Raw genomic sequence first — 15,163 nt, 5'->3', positions numbered from 1 at the left:
TCGAGGGACGGTTTACGAAACTGCGACCTATATGGTGGATCATTGCTACAATGCCACCCCAAGGGACTTGCGGGAGATTGAAACGAGGAGCCCCGAGAACGTTATGGAGTCTTCACTGGGGATGACCCTCACAGTAAGTTTGCTTAATCCATGGTTCTCTTTGCTTTTTCTAAAGCACATGCCTTATCATCTTTTGACCTTGCAGGCAGCTTTGGCTCTACACCGAAGCATAGCTCGGTTCAGGGCCAGGTTTGACGAAGTCAAGGGCGAGTTCCATACTGCTCAGGGCACCCTCGCATCTGCTCAACAACAAGAGCGAGATGCCAAGGCTGCCCTAACGGCTGCCAGGGAAAGCAAGAAGGTCACGTAGGCCGCCTTGGTCGCTGCACAGGCTGATCTGGAGGCAAACCGGGCTAAGCTACTGGAGGCTGAGGCTACACAGGTCGCCTTGGATGCTGCGACGGTCGAGCTTGAGGAGGCCAAGGCCGCCCTTGTGGCAGAGAGGGCATCTTCCAGCTCCTCCATGGAGGCCATGCTTTATCATTGATGAGCCTTCAACCAGGATGGTGATTTTTCCTTCCTGGCACCGGAGGTGTGGGAGCCCTTCCTTGAGAAGTTTAAGGCTCGACTTCAACAGGAGGCACCCTTTGAGACTGGGGAGACTTCCGCTGCAGCCGAGCAGGATGCCGAAGGGGTGACTTCGTCGGAGCGGCCTGAAGGGGCCTAGGACTTTTGATCCTTCTCTTTTTTATTTTTTATTTGTAATCTTCTACCACGAGCTTTTTTCTCCTCAAGACAATTGGTTTCCCCAGATTTCACTTTAATCTATTTTTTACCTTTATTGTTACTCATTTTCAACGCATTTGGTAAGGACTTAGTTTCTGTTAGTGTTTTTATTGATATCTCATGCTTTTTTAGAAAAATATCAGTCAATCAATTTATACTTAACTTCTAAGTTCTAGGGCCTGGTTGTATCCAGGACATTAACTTAAAAAACTTAGTTCGCGTTAATCCTTTATTGATATCTCGTGCTTTTTAAGAAAAACATCGATTAATCAATTTGAATCAACTTCTAAGTTTTAGGACCTGGTTGTATCCAGGACATTAACTTTAAAAACTTATTTCGCGTTAATCCTTTATTGATATCTCGTGCTTTTTAAGAAAAACATCGATTAATCAATTTGAATCAACTTCTAAGTTTTAGGACCTGGTCGTATCCAGGACATTAACTTAAAAAACTTAGTTCGCATTAATCCTTTATTGATATCTCGGGCTTTTTAAGAAAAACATCGATTAATCAATTTGAATCAACTTCTAAGTTTTAGGACCTAGTTGTATCCAGGACATTAACTTTAAAAACTTAGTTCGCGTTAATCCTTTATTGATATCTCGTGCTTTTTAAGAAAAACATCGATCAATTAATTTGAATCAACTTCTAAGTTTTAGGACCTGGTTGTATCCAGGATATATGCTCCCCAAGTAATCAGGAAAGGACCTTTCATGGTTACTTGAAACGTACCCCCCTTTTTTTTAACATTACATCCACAAACATATACGACAACGCGAAAAGACTATCTCTCATTATTTAATAAACAAAGGTGGCTTTTCTAATTAAGCCTTACAAAAGTATTACTGATAATATTTCTTCAGGTGTATCACGTTCCAAGTCAGTGGGACTGCTTCTCCATTAAGCCGAGCTAGCTTGAAGGTTCCTTCTTTCACGACCTCTGTTATTTGATAGGGCCCTTCCCAGTTTGGTCCCAACACTCCGTCCTTGGGATCCTTACCGGCTAAGAAGACTCTTCTGAGTACCAGGTCGCCTACGCTAAAGATGCGTTTCTTGACCTTTGAGTTGAAATAACGAGTGATCTTCTGTTGATAATGCGCGAGCTGCAGCTGTGAAGCTTCTCGTTTTTTGTCAATTAGGTCGAGGGACGCGCAGAGCAATTTGTCGTTCTGGTCTTGGTCAAATGTCTGGACTCTATGCGAGGCTACCTTTACTTCGACAGGGAGGACGACCTCACTCCAGAAAGCCAGGGAGAAAGTGTTATATTATTTTATAATATAATGTAATATTATATTATTTTATAATATAATGTTTTAGATTAAATAAACGTGACATAGAGTGTCACATATTGTAACACTTTATTTAATCAATCTTGTCCATTGTAATATTTTGCATAGAGTTGTAACATTATCTTACCATTTCCATTGAGGCAATATTATTTTTCCTAACATTCAAAAGCTTAGCCCCATTGTTGTTTCAATGGAAGGTGAGACAATCAAGATCATGAACCAAGTCCTAGTGAGGTTTGATAGGTTTGATGGATCCCATTGAACTAGGTGGTAAGACAGGGTAAGTGTAAATGTATACACTCTTTTATATAATAGTGATGAGATTTTATTTCATGTATTAGCATGTTTTCATATGTTGATATATGAATAATTGTGTAGATGTTAACATATTAATACAATATGAGATACATTGTAACATATGTTACACATCTATTTGTGAAAGTTAAATCTTTAGAAGTGAACTTTTGAGAAGCTCTACATAATCTAGTGATTTTTAATCTTATGTGTATGCTATATGTGAGATAGTAAGACATACATTTGACATGAAAATTATTTTTTGAGATTTTATAAATCATGATAATTAGGTAGTTTTTGACATGCCTATATATTGATTTTGTGAATCAATAGAATATATCAATATGTGGATATGTGAATTATTGTATGATATTTGTGATACACTTACAATATAATTTTGAGATTCAAAATGCATGCTAATATGATGGATGTATGTTGGAAAATTATGTGAAATTTCTTTGAGACATAATTATGTTAATATATAAAATTATATTGATATATACATGAGAATTATCATGATTATTATGGTGTTTCATATAATATGATAATTAAGGTGATAATAATGTAAATATGTTTTATCATATTTTATTGCAATGTGATGAATTACCATTTATTTGGTAAATAAAGAGAACTATTTGAGAAATTAAAATTTCTCATTTAAGTGTTGACCATCTCAACTTATGAGATAAGAAAAGATGAACCTAAAAGGGTTACATCTTTTGATAAGAGTCTTGCTATTGCAAGAAAATGGATTAAGAGAATCCAAAATTATGGAATGAAATATTGACCTATAGGCTTGGAGTCTAAAGTGTGGTCAAAAGAGAAAACATTTGAGAATTATTTAGTGACAATAATTCTCAAATATTCAATGTCTCAATGAGGTGACATTACAAAATTGGAGAAGCAATTTTGAATCTTTATACCAATAATGAATAAGGTTGAAGAGAATTTTATTCATTCTTGTTAAAAACGGTTATATGTTTTAAATTAATGTCAAAGAGGAGATAATGTTAAACCAAAGCATTAGATATCAAAGTGTTTAAATAAATCATTGAGGGTTTATTTTCTTTGATTTAAGTGTTTAAAATTGACATCTTCAAATTGATTTTGATGAGAAAATCAATGGATGTCAAAATGATGTTTTCAAAAGAATCTCAAAGAGACTCTTAGAAAACGCACAAAAGTTGGTTAAGTGACTTTGAGATTATTTAGTCAACTAAATAAAAGATTAAGGTACTAAGAAGTGATAGAGAGTACTTCTCTAATGAATTCAATACATTTTGTGAAGAAAATGGTATAATTCATGAGTGCACTGCACCTTATACACCACAACACAATGGTGTTGCCAAAAGGAAAAATAGGACTTATCTAGAGATGATAAATTCTATGTTGGTGTTTTCTAAGTTGAACTTCAACTTATGGGGTGAAGTGCTTTTAATCGCTTGTCACATTCTTAATCGAATACCGATGAAGAAAAATGAGATATTTCCATATGAGTTATGGAAAGGAAGAAAACCCAACATAGGGTACTTCAAAGTGTGGGGGTGTCTTGCATATTGCAAGAAAACCGAACCTAATAGAACAAAGTTAGGCTCAAGAGCCATAAAATGTGCTTTTGTTGGTTATGCCAACAATAGTAAAGCTTATAGGCTATTAGACTTAGAGTCTAATATTGTGATTGAATCTAGAGAAGTTGAATTCTTTGAGAATATGTTATGTGACAACAATTCTCAAGTTTCAACATCTCTAAAGGAGAATTTGTTATATGAGAATAATTCTCAAGCTTCTACATCAAAAGTTAATTCTCAAGAGGAGAATTCTCAAAAGGATGTAAAGCAACCCTTTGAACCTAGAAGGAGTCAAAGACTTAAAAATCACAAAAGTCTAGTAGTAGATTCTCAACGAATTTCATTCTACATGGTAGAAGGAAATAGAGAGGAAGTCATTAGGAAAATTCCTATTGTACTTCTCGTTGAGGATGATCCTAAGACTTATAGAGAAGCTATGCAATCGAGAGATAGTGCATTTTGGAAAGAAACCATCAATGATGAGATGGATTCCATTCTTTCCAATAACACTTGGGAATTGGTAGACCTCCCACCGGGGTCTAAGCCAATTGGGTGTAAGTGGGTATTTAGGAGAAAATATCACACTGATGGCACTATCCAAACCTTTAAAGCTAGATTAGTAGCTAAAGGGTTTAGGCAAAAAGAGGGTATCGATTATTTCGATACCTATGCGCCTGTTGCAAGAACAACTTCTATAAGAATTTTGTTCGCTTTAGCTTCTATACACAACTTGTATGTTCATCAAATGGATGTCAAAACGACATTCCTTAATGGTGACCTCAATGAGGAGGTCTATATGGAACAACCCGAAGGGTTTGTCCTACCAAAATATGAACATAAAGTTTGTAGACTTGTAAAATCCTTATATGGATTGAAACAAGCTCCTAAGCAATGGCTTGAGAAATTTGATCAAGCCATCATGTCTAATGGGTTTAGACATAACAATGGAGACAAGTGTTTGTATTCCAAAACTTGTAAGGGATATGTGATCATTGTTTGCTTATATGTGGATGACATGCTTATTCTAAGTAATAGCATAAAAGGGATAGAAGAAACGAAGAGATTTCTATCATCAACCTTCATGATGAAAGATCTTGGAGAAGTTGATACCATACTCGGTATCAAAGTAAAGAAACATAGTGGGGGTTTTGCGCTAGGACAAGCCCACTACGTTGAGAAAGTATTGAACAAATTTAACCATCTCAAGGTTAAAGATGCCAATACTCCATTCGATCATAGTGTAAAACTAGAGAAGAATGAAGGAAGAGCGGTGGTTCAATTGGAGTACGCTAGTGCTATAGGGAGTCTAATGTATGCTGCCCAATGTACTAGACCTGATATAGCATTTGCGGTAAGTAAACTTAGTAGGTTTACAAGTAATCCAAGTGTGGATCACTGGAAGGCAATTGGAAGAGTCCTTGGTTATCTCAAGAAAACCAAAGGACTAAGCCTTCACTACTCCAAATTTCCTTCGATATTAGAAGGATATACAGATGCAAGTTGGATATCCAATCTTGGGGACAACTTGTCCACAACTGGTTGGGTTTTTACACTTGGTGGAGGTGCAATTTCTTGGGGTTCCAAGAAAAAAACCTGTATATCTCATTCCACCATGGAAGCAGAGTTCATAGCTCTAGCTGCTACTGGCAAAGAGGCCGAATGGTTAAGGGATCTGTTGATAGAGATTCCCCTAATCAAAGATAATGTATCTACTATATCGATACATTGTGATAGCCAAGCAACATTGGCTAGAGCATACAACGGAGTGTATAATGGGAAGTCTAGACATATTAGTCTAAGACATGGATATGTAAGAGAATTGATTCAAAGAGGAGTCATCTCAATATCCTATGTGAGAACAAGTGAAAATCTGGCGGATCCTTTCACTAAGCCACTAACGAGGGATTTAGTGGCTGCATCATCTCGAGGGATGGGACTTAAACTCCCTAAAGAGATTCACGATTGATGGCAACCTATCTTAACACTAGTTATTCAACTAGTGTTAGGTTCAATAGGTAATAACAAATCAATCAAGTGAATATTAGTTGTACTCAAAACAAGTCCCATCTGAGATATTGAGTACTTGTGTGTTACCAAGTGGAGGGTTAAAACCGAAAGGTTTTTTAATAGAATTCAGTCTTGTAAAGACAAGTATTTTTGGTAACAAAATACTGTAAGAATTCTACCTATATGGACCTAGGGGTGGTGCCGCCTCTCATGAGAATTGGGAGTACTCTCAAGAACGTCCATGAATGGAAAGTGCACATGGCCATTAACGGTGCAAAGCGAGACATAGAGGTCTCAAGTGAACATCGCAAAAGTGTGTGTATTATCACCGATTTGTCATCATGAAAAGATGGTTCAATGCCTAGTGCAACCAAATTTTCGACAAATTTTGTGATAATTACACTATAGTAAAGTTCAAGTTGAAAAACACTTTACTTTATGCATCAGTGCAATGACTCCTATAAGAGAGAGTTCTTATTTAATCAAGTGGGGGATATGTTATATTTTTAAATATAATGATTGATTAAATAAGTGTTACAATAGATGACTATTTAATCTAGTGGGGGAATGTTATATTATTTTATAATATAATGTAATATTATATTATTTTATAATATAATGTTTTAGATTAAATAAACGTGACATAGAGTGTCACATATTGTAACACTTTATTTAATCAATCTTGTCCATTGTAATATTTTGCATAGAGTTGTAACATTATCTTACCATTTCCATTGAGGCAATATTATTTTTCCTAACAGAAAGGAGTGTGACCCGTCGAAGTTCGATGCGAGGTCCGGTATGCCCACAGTACGTGGGGGAGCTGTTCGGGCCAAACTTCCTTGGCTTCATCCAGTCTCTTCTTAAGGCTTGCTTTTAGCGTCTTGTTGACAGCCTCGACCTGCCCATTGGCCTGGGGATAGGCCACGGAGGAGAAGCTTTTAACTATGTCGTGCCTCTCGTAGAATTCGGTGAAGAGATCGCTATCGAACTGTGTTCCGTTATCTGACACGATCTTCTTTGGCAGCCCGAATCGGCAAACAATATTCTTGACCACGAAGTCGAGGACCCTCTTTGAAGTGATCGTCGACAGGGGCTCTGCTTCTACCCACTTTGTGAATTAGTCGATAGCCACCACCGCATAGCGAACTCCTCATTTTCCAGTGGGGAGAGCACCAACTAGGTCAATCCCCCAGACCGCAAACGGACATGGGGACGAGATCATCTTCAGCTCGACTGGAGAAGCCCGGGCAATTGTGGCGAATCGCTGGCACTTGTTACATTTTTGGATGTAGGAAATCGAGTCCTTTGACAGAGTGGGCCAATAATACCCTTGCCTAAATATCTTCAAGGCCAGGTTTTGCCCTCCAGCGTGATCTCCGTAAAAACCCTCGTGCACCTCCTGCAAAATGGTCTTCGCCTCGCTTGGCAGAACACACCGTAGAAGAGGTAAATAGAGGCCACGCTGGTACAATATCCCGTCTATCACTATATACCTCAGAGCTCGGTAAAGTACCCTCCTTGCGCCGTTTCACTCCTCTGGTAACTTCCTTGCTGTGAGATAGTCGAGGATTGGAGTCATCCAAGTCGGTTGGGTGTCGATCATCTCGACCTCTGTCCCGATTTCCTCTATGCTTGGTCTTTCCAAGAACTCTACCGGCACTAGCCCCAAAGTCTCTGCCTCGCCGGAGGTGGCGAGCTTCGCCAGGGCGTCAGCGTTGGCATTCTGCTCCCGAGGTATCTGCTCGATTAAGCCGTGCTCAAATGCGGATAGCTCTTTCTTTACCTTGGCCAGGTAAGCAGCCATCTTGGTTCCCCGTGCTTGGTATTCTTCTAACACTTGGTTTACCACGAGCTGGGAATCGTTGTAACACTGGACGAAGCTGGCCCTCAGCTCCTGGGCCACCCTTAGCCCAGCCAATAAAGCTTCGTATTCGGCCTCGTTGTTGGACACTTTGAATCCAAATCGTAACGCCGAGTGGAATCGATGTCCCTCTAGGGATATCAATATGATTCCAGCCCCGGAGCCGTTCTCGTTAGATAAGCCATCTACGAAGACTTTCCATGAGGCTCGAGCTGATTCTTCCACCGAGTCTTCTCGGAATCCTGTGCATTCTACCAAAAAATCAGCCAGGGCTTGGCTTTTTATAGCAGTTCGTGGCATGTACAGTATCTCAAATTGGCTGAGCTCGATAGCCCACTTCAACAGACGTCCCAATGCTTCAGGTTTCTGCAAAACCTGCCTTAAAGGCTGATCGGTTATGACGTGTATTGAGTGGGACTGGAAATATGGTATGAGCTTTCGGGAGGCCGTAATAAGGAAGAAGGCCATCTTTTCCATCAATGGATACCAGGATTAAGCTCTGAGAAGCCTCTTGCTGATGTAATAGACTGGCTTTTAAGACCAGTCTTCTTCCCGGACCAGTACGACGCTAGCCGCATCTTCCGTGATAGCTAGGTAAAGGAAAAGAGGTTCTCCTGCTGTTGGTTTGGATAATACAGGCGGCTTGGCTAAATGTGCTTTCAGGTCGAGGAAGGCACGCTCGCATTCCTCGGTCCACTCTAATTTTTTATTTCCCCGGAGCAGGTTGTAGAATGGCAAACACTTGTCGGTAGATTTGGAAATAAACCGATTAAGGGCTGCCACCCTTCCTGTCAAACTTTGAACGTCTTTTCACGACCGGGGTGAGGGAATCTCAAGTAGCGACCTGATCTTATCGGAGTTCGCCTTTATTCCTCTAGTATTGACAATGAAACCCAGGAATTTTCCTGACGCAACCCCGAAAGTACACTTTTGGGGGTTTAGCCTCATGCCGCATTCTCTCAAAATCTTAAAGCATTCCTCTAGATCGGAGACATGGTTATCGGTAGTTTTTGACTTGACCAACATGTCGTCAACATACACTTCCATATTTTTCCCGATCTGATTGGTAAACATCCTATTTACCAACCTCTGGTAGGTAGCTCCTGTGTTTTTCAGCTCGAAAGGCATGACCTTGTAACAATAAACGTTAGTTGGGGTCATGAAGCTAGTGTGTTCCTGTTCTGCTAGATTCATGGCGATCTGGTTGTAGCCCGAGTACGCATCCATAAAAGACATGAGCTCGTGCCCCATCGTGGCATCTACCAATTGGTCAATCCTTGGCAAAGGGAAGCAATCTTTGGGGCAGGCTTTGTTTAGATCAGAAAAGTCGATGCAGGTCTGCCATTTCCCGTTGGGCTTCGGGACCAACACAGGATTGGCGACCCAGATCGGGAACTTTGCCTCGCGGATAAGGCCGCACTTTAAGAGCCGGGCTACTTCCTCCTCTAGGGCCTCAGCTCGGGTCGTTCCTAGGCGCCTTTGTTTCTGGGACTTTGCAGGCACGTTTTTATCTAAGTGGAGGGTGTGCATGATGACGCTCGGGATGATCCCTACCATGTCTCCATGAGACCAAGCGAACACATCTAGATTTTCTTGCAGAAACCTAATCAGCTCCGCCTTCCTTTCGCTACATAGGTTTTTCCCGAGCTTTACCACCTTCGAGGGGTCTTGTGGGTCGATATTCACCTCCTCGAGCTCTTCGATGGCCTGGAGCTCGGATCTATACTCGCCTATTCTGGGGTTGATATCATTATTTAAGATGATACTCTCCCCACTGGCATTCTGAGATTTTTCTATCTCAGGAATAGGTACAATTTCCTGAGATTCCTCACTCCCGCCCTGGATGGCCATCGTCTGCTGCCCGGGTCTTGACTTTCCCTTCATAGAAATGCTATAGCATTCCCTGGCAGCGAGCTGATCACCTCGGACCGTGCATATCCCCGTGGAAGAAGGGAACTTTAGTGCGAGGTGGCGGATGGAGGTTATGGCTTCAAATGCTATCAATGTAGGTCGGCCCAGAATATAATTGTATGCAGCGGGACAATCGATGACCACAAACTCGAGGAGTTTTGAGATAGCCCGGGGTCCCTCTCCCACGGTAATCACCAGCTCGATTGTTCCTATTGTTGCCGACCCTTCTCCGGAAAATCCATATAGCATCATGGAGGTGGCTTTTAACTCGGTGACAGATAAACCCATCTATTCCAGCGTAGACCAGAACAGCAGGTTGACTGAACTCCCATTATCGACCAGTATCCTCCTAATTCTCAAGTTGGCGAGCTGGGCGGCTATGACCAGAGGGTCGTTATGGGGGAATTGGACGTGACTAGCATCTTCCTCGGTGAATATGATTGGTTGCCTCTCCAGTCGTTGCTGTTTGGGTAGATGCTGCTCTAGGACGAACTCCACTCTGTTATGAGCCTTCAATTCATTGACATATCTCTTCTGGGCACCTCTGCTTGTGCCGGCCAGATGGGGGCCTCCGGAGATCGTGGAGATCTCTCCTCCTATCATAGGAGGATAGGTGTCCTGATTTATCCGGGGCCCGGGCTGACTTATCGGAGCTTCTGGAGTTGGTTGATCGGCGGGAACTCTATTCCGCGCATACTGAGCCAAGGGTCCGGCTCTGATAAGAGTCTCGATCTCATCCTTCAAATGCCTACAATCGTCAGTGTTGTGGCCAATGTCGTTGTGGAATCGACAAAACTTGGAGGGGTCCCGCTTGGCCTTCTGGTGCTTCAAAGGCTCCAGCTTCTTCCAGGGAAGGCGAGCAGAGTTTGCTAGGAAAATGTTCTCCCTTGTGTTTGTGAGCTCGATGTAAGTCGCGTAGACTGGTTTAAAGTTTTCCACGGGCTTGTTCTTCTTTGGGCCGTGTTGGCTGCCCTCACTGCTCCCTTTTCTCTTGCCTCCACCCAATTGGTTATTCTGTGTAACAGCTTGAGTCATTTTCACGACATCCGTTCCCACTCCAGCGGGCTGATCAAGGGCTTGGCTGGTTCCCGCGACCGATGCTCGCGCCTCCTCCAGGTTTATCCATCCCTGGGCCTTGTTTAGGAATTCGTCCACGGTGCTGACACCTTTTCTCTATATCTCTTTCCAGAGTCCGCCTCCAACGAGGATCCCAGTCCTCAAGGCCATAAGCTTGGAACTATCATCCGCGTCCCTGGCTCGAGCTACGACGTTTGCGAATATGCTCAGGTAAGCTTTCAAAGGTTCCTCGGGCTACTGCTTTATGTTTGCCAAGGTGTCAGCTTTGACGCGGGCAGCCTGAGAAGCTCAGAATGCCCTCTTGAATTCGGCAGAAAAGGTTTTCCACGAGCTGATGGACTGCTTTTTATTCTGCTTGAACCATTGCCTGGCCGACCCAGTCAAGGTGGAAGGAAATATCAAACACCTTAGCTCGGGACCGATGTTGTGGGCCATCATTAGGGTGTTGAACATACCCAAATAATCCGACGGGTCTCCGTCTCCATCGAACTTGGACAAGTGGGACATACAGAAACCAGGTGGATACGTCGTGGCTGCTATGCTGGGGGCAAAGAGCTCAAGTTCGTCCCCCAAGTCGTACTCATCTTTTTCCTTTTCCGATAAGAGCTTCTTCATCAGCTCCTCCATCTGAGCTAGACGCTCTAGGGTTTGGTCCTTACTTCCTTGGTTGTTCTGGGGCTGTTCAACAACTCCAATTCCATTGTAAGCGTTAGGCGGGTTATTGTCCCTCCTAGCTTGAGCTAGGTTAGGTGGGACATTCCCACTGTCACGTACTTCTGATAGACCCTCCCCTTGGTGAGCACGACTACCATTTCTAGCTGGATCTCTTCTCTGAGAGTTGAGGCGATCTCGAAGGTCGGCCCGAGGGGTGGCCCGAGGGCTTTGAGCCGAACTCAAACGATGGCACAGGTCTTTGCTGGACATGCCACTTCGATGACTCCCAGTCCAATAACTCTCGTTTGAAAAACTCGGAGCCCGCCGCTGAGGGTGAGGACCTAGGATTTCCCCGTGCGCTCGGCTGCGACGGGAAGGACCGGCGGAAGGAGGATTTCTCCTGCTGCTCCCATGAGCTGGAATGTCTCGGACTGGACGGAGAGGAGACGGGTATCTTATTGGTGATGGGGGATGCCTGACTGGTGACGCGATCCTAGTCCCGTTTGGGCGGATCAAGCTAGGTCGCGGCCGCTCCACTCTACCATTCCATGCGTCCTGCGCTCGGTGGTCTGACCGTGGTGCAGGATGGCTGGCCGGGGCAAGCTGTCTTCGCGAGCCCTCCCCGAATCTCCTTTGCGAGCTGCCTGAGGCCCTCCTGGGTGCGTTCGAGGGTGGAATTGAGCTAGGAGTTGAGGTCCGGACCGATCGGCTGAATTGCTGATCGGCCCTAGGAAATTCCTCAAACACAGTTTCCTGGTGGTGGTGTGACGTGGGAGTAGAATTTGGAGTCGAGGTTTTGACCAACCGGCTGGGCCTGGACCAGTTATCTCGGCGGGACTTATGAGTCCCACTATGCCTCTTTCCGACGTTAACGTCGGTTGTAAGAGGGGGTAACTGGGCCAAGACCTCTTCGATTTGCTTGTTTGCTTTTGACAGCTGACTTCTCAACTGTGCATTTTCCATCTCTATCGCCGTGTAGAAATCCGAGTTCGAATTCGACAGTAGGGGAGCCGAACTTCCAGTGTTGCCCTGGCCCATTGGCTGCTTTCCCGGTCGTTGGTGAACCTCGGGGTTTTGTTCATCGGACATGGCAGCGTGGTGGGCCTCCTACCCAACACGTTGATCCGCTTCATTACCATGCCTCGAACGAGTAACCACCATGGCTAGGTTTCTGCAATAGCACCAATCTAAATCCTCTCAATGAAAGCACCAAACTGTTGACACGGTTCTTCGCCAACAGATAATTATACGAATAAACGGGATGGATTAGTGCTAAATAGTGAACCATAATATGTAAATATTTATATTCCAAACTGGCAAAATTAGTATGGTGGGAAGGTTATCACTCCTTTCTTTTTAGGTGGTTCGAAGGTTAAAATCCCTCTAGTCCACCAGTCAATATTATTGATATATCTTGAGTATTCCTTATAGGGTGTTTCTTTACAATCAAAACGCCAACCCCTTGCAACGCCCAGGGTCTCCATATTTATAGGGAGAGGATATCTGGGTGTTGGTAAAGGGGGTCATCCCGTGACCTTCTTACCCATCATGTCACCTCTGTGACACTTATGATTAATTCCTAAAACCTAACAATGAAGTGTTGTCTAATCAATAGGTAAGGGGGATAATGGGTCGCATGACCCAAATCAGTCGTGGGGTGCCTGAACACGCACGTTTATACTGTGTTTGAGAATTCAGGAATGGAGTAGACACGTGATGTCTGATATGCGCACGTTTACATTGCGTGGTTGACTTCACAAATGGTTGGGGGTGCCAGATCTATGCCACACCTCGAGCTTGATGTAGCGCCAGCTCGTGATATCCATACTGCTAACCCGATGCCTTCGAGTATACTTGCTAACCCTTTGATTAGCTCGGGCTAAAGAGGTGGAGACTCGTAACAGCTGCTCCGGGTAGACGGTTTCCACGTGGCGGATTGAATTATGCCCTTTTCCAGCTCGCTAATAACTCATGGATATTTAGGGCGTACACGTGTAAACCTTGCGTTTGAGGTCAGCAACGCGCTTTGCACACGACAACTATTAGGAGATCCCTATTCCTTAGGGATATTTTGCTATCATATTAAATCTCAATTATTATGGGATATTATGTAATTAATGCATTTATTTGTATTTATTTCAAATTTGAATTGTAACTTCCCGAAATAAGGGGAAGATATTCTATCAACTGTAGATGTGATTTCCTACAATTGATTAGACGGGCACCAGCAACCTGTCAAGAACAAAGAGAGAGACGAGAGTTCAATTGGGAGCACCGGTGAGATGTCAGCCAAAGGGACTCCAACGCTCAAGTTAGTCGGGCAGTAACGAAAGATGATTGAAAGCAATAAAACTAAGATGTAAATAATGAAGTAGTAACGGATGGATGAGTAATGGAATGGTTGGAGTGATGGTGGCAATGACGGCAGAACTGAACGGCTGGGTCAATTCCGGTGAGGTCAGATCAGATTGACTAATTGGACCTGCTTGACTAGATCGTCCAGAGAGAGAATAGCCTCGTTTCAATAAGAAAGTAAAAAGAGAGTCAAGTGATTGTTCGATCCTCCCTTCTCAACCCTGAGGGTCTTCTTTATAGTCGTTTTCTTCTTTCCGTTCTCCCTTCGTCTATCTCGCCCATCTGACTCGTTCTTAGTGGTTCCCTCTGATTTTTATGGGAGGAGGGGTGTGCATTTTGACTGCTTCAATGTCCTTGACTGACTGAATGCACCTGGACTCGGGTCTGGGTACCAGCTAGCTCATTTTGGATGGCTAAGCCCATTTACATAGGTTTTGGACCTTGCTTGCTTATTGGGCCTGGCAAGTGTTGGGTTTTATGCCCTTATAAAACCATGTCGGACATGTAGCAAGATTTCATATTATCAATAAAAGTAGTAGAAATCATTTAGTTTGACAACCGTGTTGCTTGCTTGTTTTATTACATGATTATTGAAATAATACAAACATTTATAAAATCCCGAACATATGGATAGTTACAATTATAGTGACTAGGTCACAGTGGATTATAGTTGTAATTATATGTTCAAAAGAACGAGTCCTAAGATTAGATCAATGCATTGGATTTTCACTGATTAGGCAATCTACGATATGATCTACTTACACATTCAGGGTGTGATGCCTTGTCCAAGGCATCGACCAAGTAGATAAGATCGGATGTATTTAGTTACATCGGACTAGGACCGATATTGATTATTGATTGATAAATAAGTATCATTGTTATCAAATCTAATCAATGTCACAACGTTGACCATATGTTAAGTCGATCTTAATTCTGAGTGATAATATTCAGCTAATTATATTATTTAAATCTTTTGACTTGTTCGTTACCAACTTACCCTACGGTCGAGCCTATACTTACATCTTGAAGATTTATTAGTGTAATTGAGTGGGAGTATTATTCATAGATACGAAATCTATAACTTCTGTATGAGAAGTGAAAAGATGATTTCCTTAATTGCTTTGTTCAAAAGGTTAAATGATTAAGATCTCGTTTCTGTGATTAAGTTCACGGAAATATCATTTATAAAGAACTTAGTGGGAGTTAAGGATAAAATACTGATGAGGGGTAAAACGATAATTTGCACCCAGCTCGTTAGTAAGTCATCGATAGAGGATTGACTGGTTGTAATGGTTATAACAATGGATAACGTATTTATGATTTTGAAAATACGTTCTATGAATTCAAGAGTTCAATT

The sequence above is a fragment of the Humulus lupulus genome, chromosome 3, assembly GCF_963169125.1.
Source record: "Humulus lupulus chromosome 3, drHumLupu1.1, whole genome shotgun sequence".
NCBI classification, from domain to species: domain Eukaryota; kingdom Viridiplantae; phylum Streptophyta; class Magnoliopsida; order Rosales; family Cannabaceae; genus Humulus; species Humulus lupulus.
The sequence above is the reverse complement of the archived record's forward strand: the minus strand, read 5'-3'. Positions refer to the sequence as shown.